The sequence below is a fragment of the Tachyglossus aculeatus genome, chromosome 9 (assembly GCF_015852505.1).
Source record: "Tachyglossus aculeatus isolate mTacAcu1 chromosome 9, mTacAcu1.pri, whole genome shotgun sequence".
NCBI classification, from domain to species: domain Eukaryota; kingdom Metazoa; phylum Chordata; class Mammalia; order Monotremata; family Tachyglossidae; genus Tachyglossus; species Tachyglossus aculeatus.
The window spans coordinates 5,277,256-5,288,427 of record NC_052074.1 but is presented as its reverse complement, the minus strand read 5'-3'; the positions used below and the strand labels follow the sequence as shown (position 1 = coordinate 5,288,427).

At 43.4% G+C, this 11,172-nt stretch overlaps 1 protein-coding gene across 1 annotated transcript in view; it reads left to right on the top strand.

Annotated features, from left to right (window-relative positions):
* Positions 1 to 1,022: 1,022 nt before the first annotated feature.
* Positions 1,023 to 11,172, top strand: part of RTN4 (reticulon 4) — a 96,933-nt gene continuing 86,783 nt past the window's right edge. The window contains exon 1 of the mRNA XM_038751284.1: positions 1,023 to 1,193. The gene's annotated coding sequence lies outside the window, so the exon portion shown is untranslated. The remainder of the gene's footprint in view (positions 1,194 to 11,172) is intronic.

The following is an 11,172-nucleotide window of genomic DNA, read 5'->3' as shown; positions in this document are numbered from 1 at the left end:
GTACAACATAGAAGTACAAGGCATACTCTCAGTCCTCAAGGAGCTTACACTTGAAAAAGCAGGGCAGAATATGTACCAACAGGCACACAGTAACTGTTCAATTGAATATGCATTCATATATATATATATATATAAAAGCATATAATATAAGCATATATATAATAATCATCATCATCAATCGTATTTATTGAGCGCTTCCTGTGTGCAGAGCACTGTATTAAGCACTTGGGAAGTACAAGTTGGCAACATATAGAGACAGTCTCTACCCAACAGTGGGCTCACAGTCTAAAAGGGGGAGACAGAGAACAAAACCAAACATACTAACAAAATAAAATAAATAGAATAGATATGTACAAGTAAAATAAATAAATAAATAGAGTAATAAATATGTATTTATGTATGTAAATAAATATGTACATTACATATAATGTATATCTAAGCTTATAATAATTGTGTTATTTCCCCCCCCTTTTAGACTGTGAGCCCACTGTTGGGTAGGGACTGTCTCTATATGTTGCCAATTTGTACTTCCCAAGCACTTAGTACAGTGCTCTGCACATAGTAAGCGCTCAATAAATACGATTGATGATGATGATGATTTGTTAAGCGCTTACTACGTGCCAGCCACTGTATTAAGCACTGGGGAGATCCAAGCAAATGGGTTTGGACACAGTCCCTGTCCTACCTGGGGCTCGCAGGCTCAATCCCCATTTTACAGATGAGGGAACCGAGGCACAGAGAAGTCAAGTCACTTGCCCTGGCATATATGTGTATATACACAAGTGCAGAGGCAGGGCAAAAATAAATATATAAGGGAGGGGCCAGGAGGGATGGAAATTGAATGTGTTAGTGACCTTCTAGGGTTTATCAGCTCTCTCCCCATCCTGGACACCAGTAAGCTGCCAAGTCTGATTAGTAACATAGCAAACAGGGTCTTTCCCTGTGTCCTCTTGTAGTTGACCTTGGATGAAATCATTAGGGAAATATTCCCCTCGGCCAATTTTGTTCTGTAAAGCTGATTACTGGGACAAGGTTTCCATTTTCCATTCTGTGGGAGAACGGAGAGAGGGAGGCAAAAGGGAAGACCACAAGACATAAGGAAATGGCGTGGATCTCAAGTTTTCCTGACAAGGCAATGGTTTTGATGCTGTCAAGAAGCCAAGATCATTTAGGGAAAACGGGGTGTCTCTAGGGTAAGTTCCCACCTGGCCTATTTGATGCAGGGTCATAACAGAGGTGATGGTGAAGTAGGGATCTAACTTCAAAAATACGCGTGATTGTTCAAAAGTGTGCTTTAATTTATCAAATGCCAGCAGAGGATTAAGAGAAGTAAGGCAAAGAGGAAATGGCAGTCCCTAGTCATTACTCAGCGCTTAGAACAGTGCTTAATACATAATAATAAGTCGGGCGTTATTACTTTGCGCTAAACACTAGGGCAGGGGGATGGTGATCAGTATATATATATATATGTATATGTTTGTACATATTTATTACTCTATTTTACTTGTACGTATCTATTCTATTTGTTTTATTTTGTTAGTATGTTTGGTTTTGTTCTCTGTCTCCCCCTTTTAGACTGTGAGCCCACTGTTGGGTAGGGCCTGTCTCTATGTGTTGCCAATTTGTACTTCCCAAGCGCTTAGTACAGTGCTCTGCACATAGTAAGCGCTCAATAAATACGATTGATGATGATGATGATAGTAAGCGCTTAACAAACATCATCATTATTATTCAGGCGGCCGTGTTTCTCCCTTCTGCGTCACCCTGACTTGCTCCCTTTATTCATCCCCTCTCCCTGCCTCAAAGTATTTAATGTACATATCTGTAATTTATGTATTGATATTAGTTGTCTTTCTCCCCCTCTAGACTGTAAGCTCGTTGTGGGCAGGGAATTTGTCCGTTTATTGTCATTTTGTACGCTCCCAAGCGCTTAGTACAGTGCTCTGCACATAGTAAGCACTCAGTAAATACGATTGAATGAGCAAACCGAGAAAACTGTAAATCTTGACTTCTGGAAGTTTGGGCTCAGCTGTTCTATAGTTTAGTATCTCCCTAATACATCAAAAATCCAGCTCAGTAATAATGATAATAATGGTAATGGCACTTATTAAGGGCTTACTATGCGCTACACGTTGGAGTAGCACTTTGTTTTTATTAATTCATTCAATTGTATTTATTGAGCATTTACTGTGTGCAAAGCACTGTACTAAGCGCTTGGGAGAGTATACTATAACAACAAACAGACACATCCCTGTCCCTATAGCTAGAATTCTATTTATTCTGATGGTTTTGACACCTGTCTACTCGTTTTGTTTTATTTCCTGTCTCCCCCTTCTAGACTGTGAGCCGGTTGTTGGGTAGGGACCGTCTTTGTATGTTGCCGACTTGTACTTCCCAAGTGCTTAGTACAGTGCTCTGCACACAGTCAGCGCTCAATAAATATGATTGAATGAATGAAAAATGAATGAACGACGAGATATTAGATTGGACACAGTCCCTGTCCCACGAGGGGTTCACAATGCATCCTATAGCTCTATTTTACAGATGAGGCCCAGTGAGGTTAGGTGACTTTCCCAAGGTCACGCAAGAGGCCAGTGACAGAGCTGAGACCGGAATCCAGGCCTCCTGATCCCTAATCCTTAGCTCTTTCCAGTTATCCGGTGCTTGGTTTTCCTGTGGTCCTTTGCTTAATCAATCAATCAATCAATCGTATTTATTGAGGGTTACTGTGTGCAGAGCACTGTACTAAGCGCTTGGGAAGTACAAGTTGGCAACATATAGAGACGGTCCCTACCCACCAGTGGGCTCCAGTACTTGGTCTTTGTCAAACAAATGCTTCCCACAGAGGTGTGGAAATTGTCCCGGATTCCCCCAAAGTACCCCGCTAATCGCCCCATTTTGGAATTGGAAATCTATCAAGACAACAGAAAGCGTGCCCAGGAGATTTGGAATCCAAAGTGGCCCTTTAAAACCCTATGTGCTGGTAGAAATGAAAGGAAAAAAAAAAAAGGAGAATTTTGATATGCATTCCAAGTGATCATCATCATCATCAATCGTATTTATTGAGCGCTTACTGTGTGCAGAGCACTGTACTAAGCGCTTGGGACGTACAAGTTGGTAACATCTAGAGACAGTCCCTACCCAGCAGTGGGCTCACAGTCTAAAAGGGGGAGACAGAGACCAAAACCAAACATACTAACAAAATAAAATAAATAGAATAGATATGTACAAGTAAAATAAATAAATAAATAGAATAATAAATATGTACAAACATATATACATATATACAGGTGCTGTGGGGAAGGGAAGGAGGTGAGATGGGGGGGATGGAGAAAGGAAGACAGTTATTTTGGAGGGTGAGTTTTTCTAACCCCCATTTTTGTGGGCTTGATTAGTTTGGGTTGCACTTAGTACAGTGCTCTCCAGTAAGCACTCAGCTGGGAACCCGTTGTTGGGTAGGGATTGTCTCCATCTGTTGCCGAATTGTACTTTCCAAGCGCTTAGTACAGTGCTGTACTGTACAGTGCTGTACATTGCCCAGATCCCCCCTTTCCTCTCCATCCCTACCGCTACCCTGCTCATTCAAGCTCTCATCCTATCCCGTCTGGACTACTGCACCAGCCTTCTCTCTGATCTCCCATCCTCGTGTCTCTCTCCACTTCAATCCATACTTCATGCTGCTGCCCGGATTATCTTTGTCCAGAAACGCTCTGGGCATGTTACTCCCCTCCTCAAAACTCTCCAGTGGCTACCGATCAATCTGCGCATCAGGCAGAAACTCCTCACCCTGGGCTTCCAGGCTGTCCATCCATCCCCTGGCCCCCTCCTACCTCCCCTCCCTTCTGTCCTTCTCCATCGCAGCCCGCACCCTCCGCTCCTCCGCCGCTAATCTCCTCACCGTTAGGCCTCGTTCTCGCCCGTCCCACCATCGACCCCCGGCCCACGTCATCCCCCAGGCCTGGAATGCCCCCAATCCCTCTGCCCATCCGCCAAGCTAGCTCTCTTCCTCCCTTCAAAGCCCTACTGAGAGCTCACCTCCTCCAGGAGGCCTTCCCAGACTGAGCCCCTTCCTTCCTCTCCCCCTTGTCCCCCTCTCCATCCCCCCCATCTTACCTCCTTCCCTTCCCCACAGCACCTGTATATATGTATATATGTTTGTACATATTTATTACTGTATTTATTTATTCTACTTGTACATATCTATTCTATTTATTTTATTTTGTTAGTATGTTTGGTTTTTGTTCTCTGTCTCCCCCTTTTAGACTGTGAGCCCACTGTTGGGTAGGGACTGTCTCTATACGTTGCCAATTTGTACTTCCCAAGCGCTTAATCCAGTGCTCTGCACATAGTAAGCGCTCAATAAATACGATTGATGATGATGATGGTGCTGTGCAAACAGAAAGCACTCAATAAATCCAATTGAATGAATACCATCGATTGATTGATTGTGGCTGCTTCTGCCTCTTGGCTCTCCTTTTTCAGTTAGAGGTCAGGACGCGTATTAGCTGTAGATGCAGTTTCCGCCTGAACTTTGGCTGGATTAGTGGCGTCTTCCAAAGCTTGTGTCTGCTAAAGCTAGAAATGCACGCAGTGCTGTGGGCCTGCATTGCCAAGGAAAATAGAGATACTTGGAAGCAGCTTTGTTTCTTGTAAATCAATCAATCAATCAATCAATCGTATTTATTGAGCGCTTACTGTGTGCAGAGCACTGTACTAAGCGCTTGGGAAGTCCAAGTTGGCAACATATAGAGACAGTCCCTACCCAACAATCAATCAATCGTATTTATTGAGCACTTAATGTGTACAGAGCACTGTACTAAGCGCTTGGGAAGTCCAAGTTGGCAACGTATAGAGACAGCCCCTACCCAACAATCAATCAATCGTATTTATTGAGCGCTTACTGTGTGCAGAGCACTGTACTAAGTGCTTGGGAAGTCCAAGTTGGCAACATATAGAGGCAGTCCCTACCCAACAGTCAATCAATCGTATTTATTGAGCGCTTACTGTGTGCAGAGCACTGTACTAAGCGCTTGGGAAATCCAAGTTGGCAACATATAGAGGCAGTCCCTACCCAACAGTCAATCAATCGTATTTATTGAGCGCTTACTATGTGCAGAGCACTGTACTAAGCGCTTGGGAAATCCAAGTTGGCAACATATAGAGACAGTCCCTACCCAACAATCAATCGTATTTATTGAGCGCTTACTGTGTGCAGAGCACTGTACTAAGCACTTGGGAAGTCCAAGTTGGCAACATATAGAGACAGTCCCTACCCAACAATCAATCAATCGTATTTATTGAGCGCTTACTGTGTGCAGAGCACTGTACTAAGCGCTAGGGAAGTCCAAGTTGGCAACATATAGAGACAGTCCCTACCCAACAATCAATCAATCGTATTTATTGAGCGCTTACTGTGTGCAGAGCACTGTACTAAGCGCTTGGGAAGTCCAAGTTGGCAACGTATAGAGACAGTCCCTACCCAACAGTGGGCTGTGTCCACTTTGTCTCAGATGAGATACAGGGGCGTAGCTAGGCTACCACTGCACTTCAGATTTTCCGTAATTAGTAATAATAAGAATAATGGCATTTTGCTAAGCACAATGTGCAAAGCACTGTTCTAAGCGCTGGGGAGGATACGAGGTGATCAGGTTGTCCCACGTGGGGCTCACAGTCTTAATCCCCATTTGACAGATGAGGGAACTGAGGCACAGAGATGTTAAGTGACCTGCCCAAAGTCACGCAGCTGACAACTGGCGGAGCCGGGATTTGAACCCGTGCCCTCTGACTCCCAAGCCCGGGCTCTTTCCATTGAGCCACTCTGCTTCTCTATAATTATTGTGGTACTTGTTAAGCACTATGTGCCAAGGACTATTCCTAAGCAATAGGGTAGATCATCAATCGTATTTATTGAGCGCTTACTGTGTGCAGAGCACTGTACTAAGCGCTTGGGAAGTCCAAGTTGGCAACATATAGAGACGGTCCCTACCCAACAGTGGGCTCACAGTCTAAAAGATACAAATTAATAAGGTTGGACAGAGTCCCTGTCCCTCGTGGGGCTTGCACTCTTAATCCCCATTTTCCAGATGAGGTAACTGAGGCGCAGAGAAGTGAAGTGACTTGCCCAAGGTCACACAGCAGCCGGGATTAGAACCCAGGTCCTTCTGACTCCCAGGCCTGGGCGGTAGCCACCAGGCCACGCTGCTTCTCAAGGCATTCTCATCATCATTATGAATAATAACGAATATTAAATACATAATTAGGAGAAGCAGCGTGGCTCAACGGAACGAGCGCGGGCTTTGGAGTCAGAGGGCATGGGTTCAAATCCTGGCTCCGCCAATTGTCAGCTGTGTGACTTTGGGCAAGTCACTTCACTTCTCTGGGCCTCAGTTACCTCATCTGCAAAATAGGGATGAAGACTGTGAGCCCCCCCATGGGACAACCTGATCACTCTGTAACCTCCCCAGCGCTTAGAACAGTGCTTTGCACATAGTAAGCGTTTAATAAATGCCATTATTAGTAGTAGTAGTAGTAGTAGTAGTAGTATTATCCTCTGGGCCTCAGTTACCTCATCTGCAAAATGGGGATGAAGACTGTGAGCCCCCCGTGGGACAGCCTGATCACTCTGTAACCTCCCGAGCACTTAGAACAGTGCTTTGCACATAGTAAGCATTTAATAAATGTCATTATTATTATTATTATTGTTATTATTATTATTCTCTGGGCCTCAGTTACCTCATCTGCAAAATGGGGATGAAGACTGTGAGCCCCACGTGGGACAACCTGATCACCTGGTAACCTCCCCAGCGCTTAGAACAGAGCTTTGCACATAGTAAGCGCTTAATAAATGCCATTATTATTATTATTCTCCGGGCCTCAGTTCCCTCATCTCCAAAATGGGGGTGAAGACTGTGAGCCCCCCGTGGGACAACCTGATCACTCTGTAACCTCCCCAGTGCTTAGAACAGTGCTTTGCACATAGTAAGCCTTAAGAAATGCCATTATTATTATTATTATTATATTTATTAGTAAATATTAATGTACATATAATAGTCACGATGATAATGATAATGATATTAAAAACATTGACTAGACCAACGAATTTTCTAGATCGAGCTTTCTGGTTCTCACTGACCTTCCTAAGCTTCTTCTGGGCAGCAGCCGAGCCCGCGATCCGAATTGTTTTTGTGCCGTTCGGCTCCCGTTGGTATGAGGCTAATGGAAAATTTTCTCTAGTGGCCCTAGGCTGGAGAGACCGTATCCTTTGGCGGTAGGGTTATGTTGAGGCGAGTACGCCAATCGAATGCCAACCTTTGAACATCTGATAGTCTCCCTACTCTCAGCACCGCAGCAATTATATATTATAAATTATTTACATTCCTGTCTCTACGTGTTGCCAATTTGTACTTCCCAAGCGCTCAGTACAGTGCTCTGCACACAGTAAGCGCTCAATAAATACGATTGATGATGATCTTACCTCCTTCCCTTCCCCACAGCCACATATTTTTTACTCTATTTATTTGTACATATCTAGTCTATTTATTTTATTTTGTTAGTAGGTTTGGTTTTGTTCTCTGTCTCCCTCTTTTAGACTATGAGCCCACTGTTGGCTAGGGACTGTCTCTAGATATTGCCAATTTGTACTTCCCAAGCGCTCAGTACAGTGCTCTGCACACAGTAGGCGCTCAATAAATACGATTGATGATGATCTTACCTCCTTCCCTTCCCCACAGCACCTGTATATATGGATATATGTTTGTACATATTTATTACTCTATTTATTTGTACATATCTAGTCTATTTATTTTATTTTGTTAGTAGGTTTGGTTTTGTTCTCTGTCTCCCCCTTTTAGACTGTGAGCCCACTGTTGGGTAGGGACTGTCTCTAGATGTTGCCAATTTGTACTTCCCAAGCGCTTAGTACAGTGCTCTGCACACAGTAGGCGCTCAATAAATACGATTGATGATGATCTTACCTCCTTCCCCACAGCACCTGTATATATGTTTGTACATATTTATTACTCTATTTATTTGTACATATCTATTCTATTTATTTTGTTAGTATGTTTGGTTTTGTTCTCCGTCTCCCCCTTTTAGACTGTGAGCCCACTGTTGGGTAGGGACTGTCTCTAGATGTTGCCAATTTGTACTTCTCAAGCGCTTAGTACAGTGCTCTGCACACAGTGAGCGCTCAATAAATACGATTGATGATGATCTTACCTCCTTCCCTTCCCCACAGCCCCTGTATATATGTATATATGTTTGTACATATTTATTACTCTTTATTTGTACATATCTATTCTATTTATTTTGTTAGTATGTTTGGTTTTGTTCTCTGTCTCCCCCTTTTAGACTGTGAGCCCACTGTTGGGTAGGGACCGTCTCTATATGTTGCCAACTTGTACTTCCCAAGCGCTTAGTACAGTGCTCTGCACACAGTAAGCGCTCAGTAAATACGATTGATGATGATGATGATGATGTCTGGCTGCCCTTTTAGATTGTAAACTCACTGCGGGCAGGGAACACACTTACCAACTCTTCCAAGCAGCAAGATATAGTGGATAGAGCTTGGGTCTGGGAGTAAGAAGGTCATGAGCCCCTTCCTTCCTCTCCCCCTCGTCCCCCTCTCCATCCCCCCCTTCTTACCTCCTTCCCTTCCCCACAGCACCTGTATATATGTATATATGTTTGTACAGATTTATCACTCTATTTATTTTACTTGTACATATCTATTCTATTTATTTTATTTTGTTAGTATGTTTGGTTTTGTTCTCTGTCTCCCCCTATTAGACTGTGAGCCCACTGTTGGGTAGGGACCGTCTCTATATGTTGCCAATTTGTACTTCCCAAGCGCTTAGTCCAGTGCTGTGCACATAGTAAGCGCTCAATAAATACAATTGATGATGATGATGATGAGTTGGAGAAGCAGCGTGGCTCAGTGGAAAGAGCCCGGGCTTTGGAGTACGGGGGTCATGGGTTCAAATCCCGGCTCCGCCAACTGTCAGCTGTGTGACTTTGGGCAAGTCACTTCGCCTCTCTGGGCCTCAGTTACCTCATCTGTAAACTGGGGAAGAAGACTGTGAGCCCCCCGTGGGACAACCTGATCACCTTGTATCCTCCCCAGTGCTTAGAACAGTGCTTTGCACATAGTAAGCGCTTAATAAATGCTATTATTATTATTATTATTATGAGTTCCAATCCCAGCTCCGCCGCTTGTCTGCTGTGTGACTTTAGGCAAGTCATGTCACTTCTCTGTGCCTCAGTTATCTCAACAATAAAATGGGTTTTGAGACTGTGAACCCTACGTGGGACAAGCACTGTGTCCCATTTGATTTGCTTGTATCCATCCTGGTGCTTAGTACAGTGCCTGGCTCATAGTAAGTGCTTAACCAATACCATTATTATTATTAGTGGTAGTAGTAATTCATTCATTCATTCAATCGTATTTATTGAGCGCTTACTGTGTGCAGAGCACTGGACTAAGCGCTTGGGAAGTACAAGTTGGCAACATATAGAGATGGTCCCTCCCCCTCAACAAGCTCACAGTCTAGAATGAGGAATCAATATAAATAAATAGAATTATAGATATATGAACATCAAAACAAGTCAACAGGCATCAATATAAATAAAATTATATATATATGCACATCAAAACAAGTGGAAAGAGCACGGGCTTTGGAATCAGAGGTCATGGGTTCAAATCCCGGATCTGCCAATTACAATAATAATAATGATGGCATTTATTAGTAATAATAATGAGCGCTTACTACAGTGCTACGCACACAGTTTTTGGAGTTCCCCTCTCAGCACATCTTCTGCGGTGCTGGAACTCAATCAGTGCTATTTATTGAGCACCTACTATTTATTAAACAGGTACACACGTTGCAGTTGATGTCAGTGACTCCCCAATTTTTATGAAAACCCTCCTCGAAGCTCTTTATGGGCAGGGAAATGGGTCTTTGTGTGTTTTGTGTGTTTTTTAACTTTGTGTGTTTTTTTTTTTTAACTCTCCTGAGTGCTTGGTACAGTGCTGCTTCGAAGCCGCTGAGAAGCAGCATGGCTCAGTGGAAAGAGCCCGGAGTCAGTGGTCACGGGTTCTAATCCCGGCTTTGCCACTTGTCAGCTGTGTGACTTTGGGCAAGGCATTTAACTTCTCGGTGCCTCAGTTCCCTCACCTGTAAAATGGGGATTAAGACTGTGAGCCCCACATTGGATAACCTGATCACCTTGTATCCCCCCAGTGCTTAGAACAGTGCTTTGCACATAGGAAGCGCTTAACAAATACCATTATTATTATTGTTATTTAGTAGTACAGTGCTCTGCACACAGTAAGTGCTCAATAAATGCTATTGATCAATTAATATAGGATCACTGAAGACCTTGTCGAAGCCATGGAAATCTGACAGAAAGAGCCCAGCTACAGGGGCCGAGTCTCTGATGGTGGGATTGGTATTTTTCCAGACAGAAGGTTCATTCATTCGGCCTTTTTATTGAGCGCTGACTGTGTGCAGAGCACTGAACTAAGCGCTTGGGCGAACACCCTACAACAATAACCAGGCACATTCCCTGCTCACGAGGGGCTTACAGTCTATGTTAATCTCTAGCACAGGAGCGAACCTGATCTCAGGATCTCATTGACATTCTTTCCAGCCTGGGCTTCCTGATTTCTTTCGAGAACAATGCTTTAAAAACCGCATGTGATGGGGTACTCTGCATTTGAAAAATCAAAGCCCTAGGTCTGTCTGGCCTTCTGAAACTAATCACAGCACAGACTAGAATAAACAACAGAACGTAGTATTCCTAGTTCTCAGGCGGTTGCCAATCAGTACAACCCGGAGATTATGAGGAATTAAAATGAATGAAAAAATGTCCTTTCTTTAGGAAAATTTGCATTGGAATTTGAAAGTAATGTGGTTATGGTCTTCTTTGGTCTGACATTGTGAAATGCTTGTGTTAATGGTACTTTCAGTTTTAATTTCTTTTTGGGGAAATTTTCTTTGAAAATTTTACAGTAATATCTAAATTGGCTGAGGCTCCGACATCCACAATCCACTTAGCGAGCTCTGACTTTAATTCCCCTGTTCTTAAACAGAAACCTGATATTGTTTCTGTTCCTGTGTCTCCAGAGAGAGTTTTTGACAAAGATCAACTGGCTTTATGGAAGGCAAAAATCCA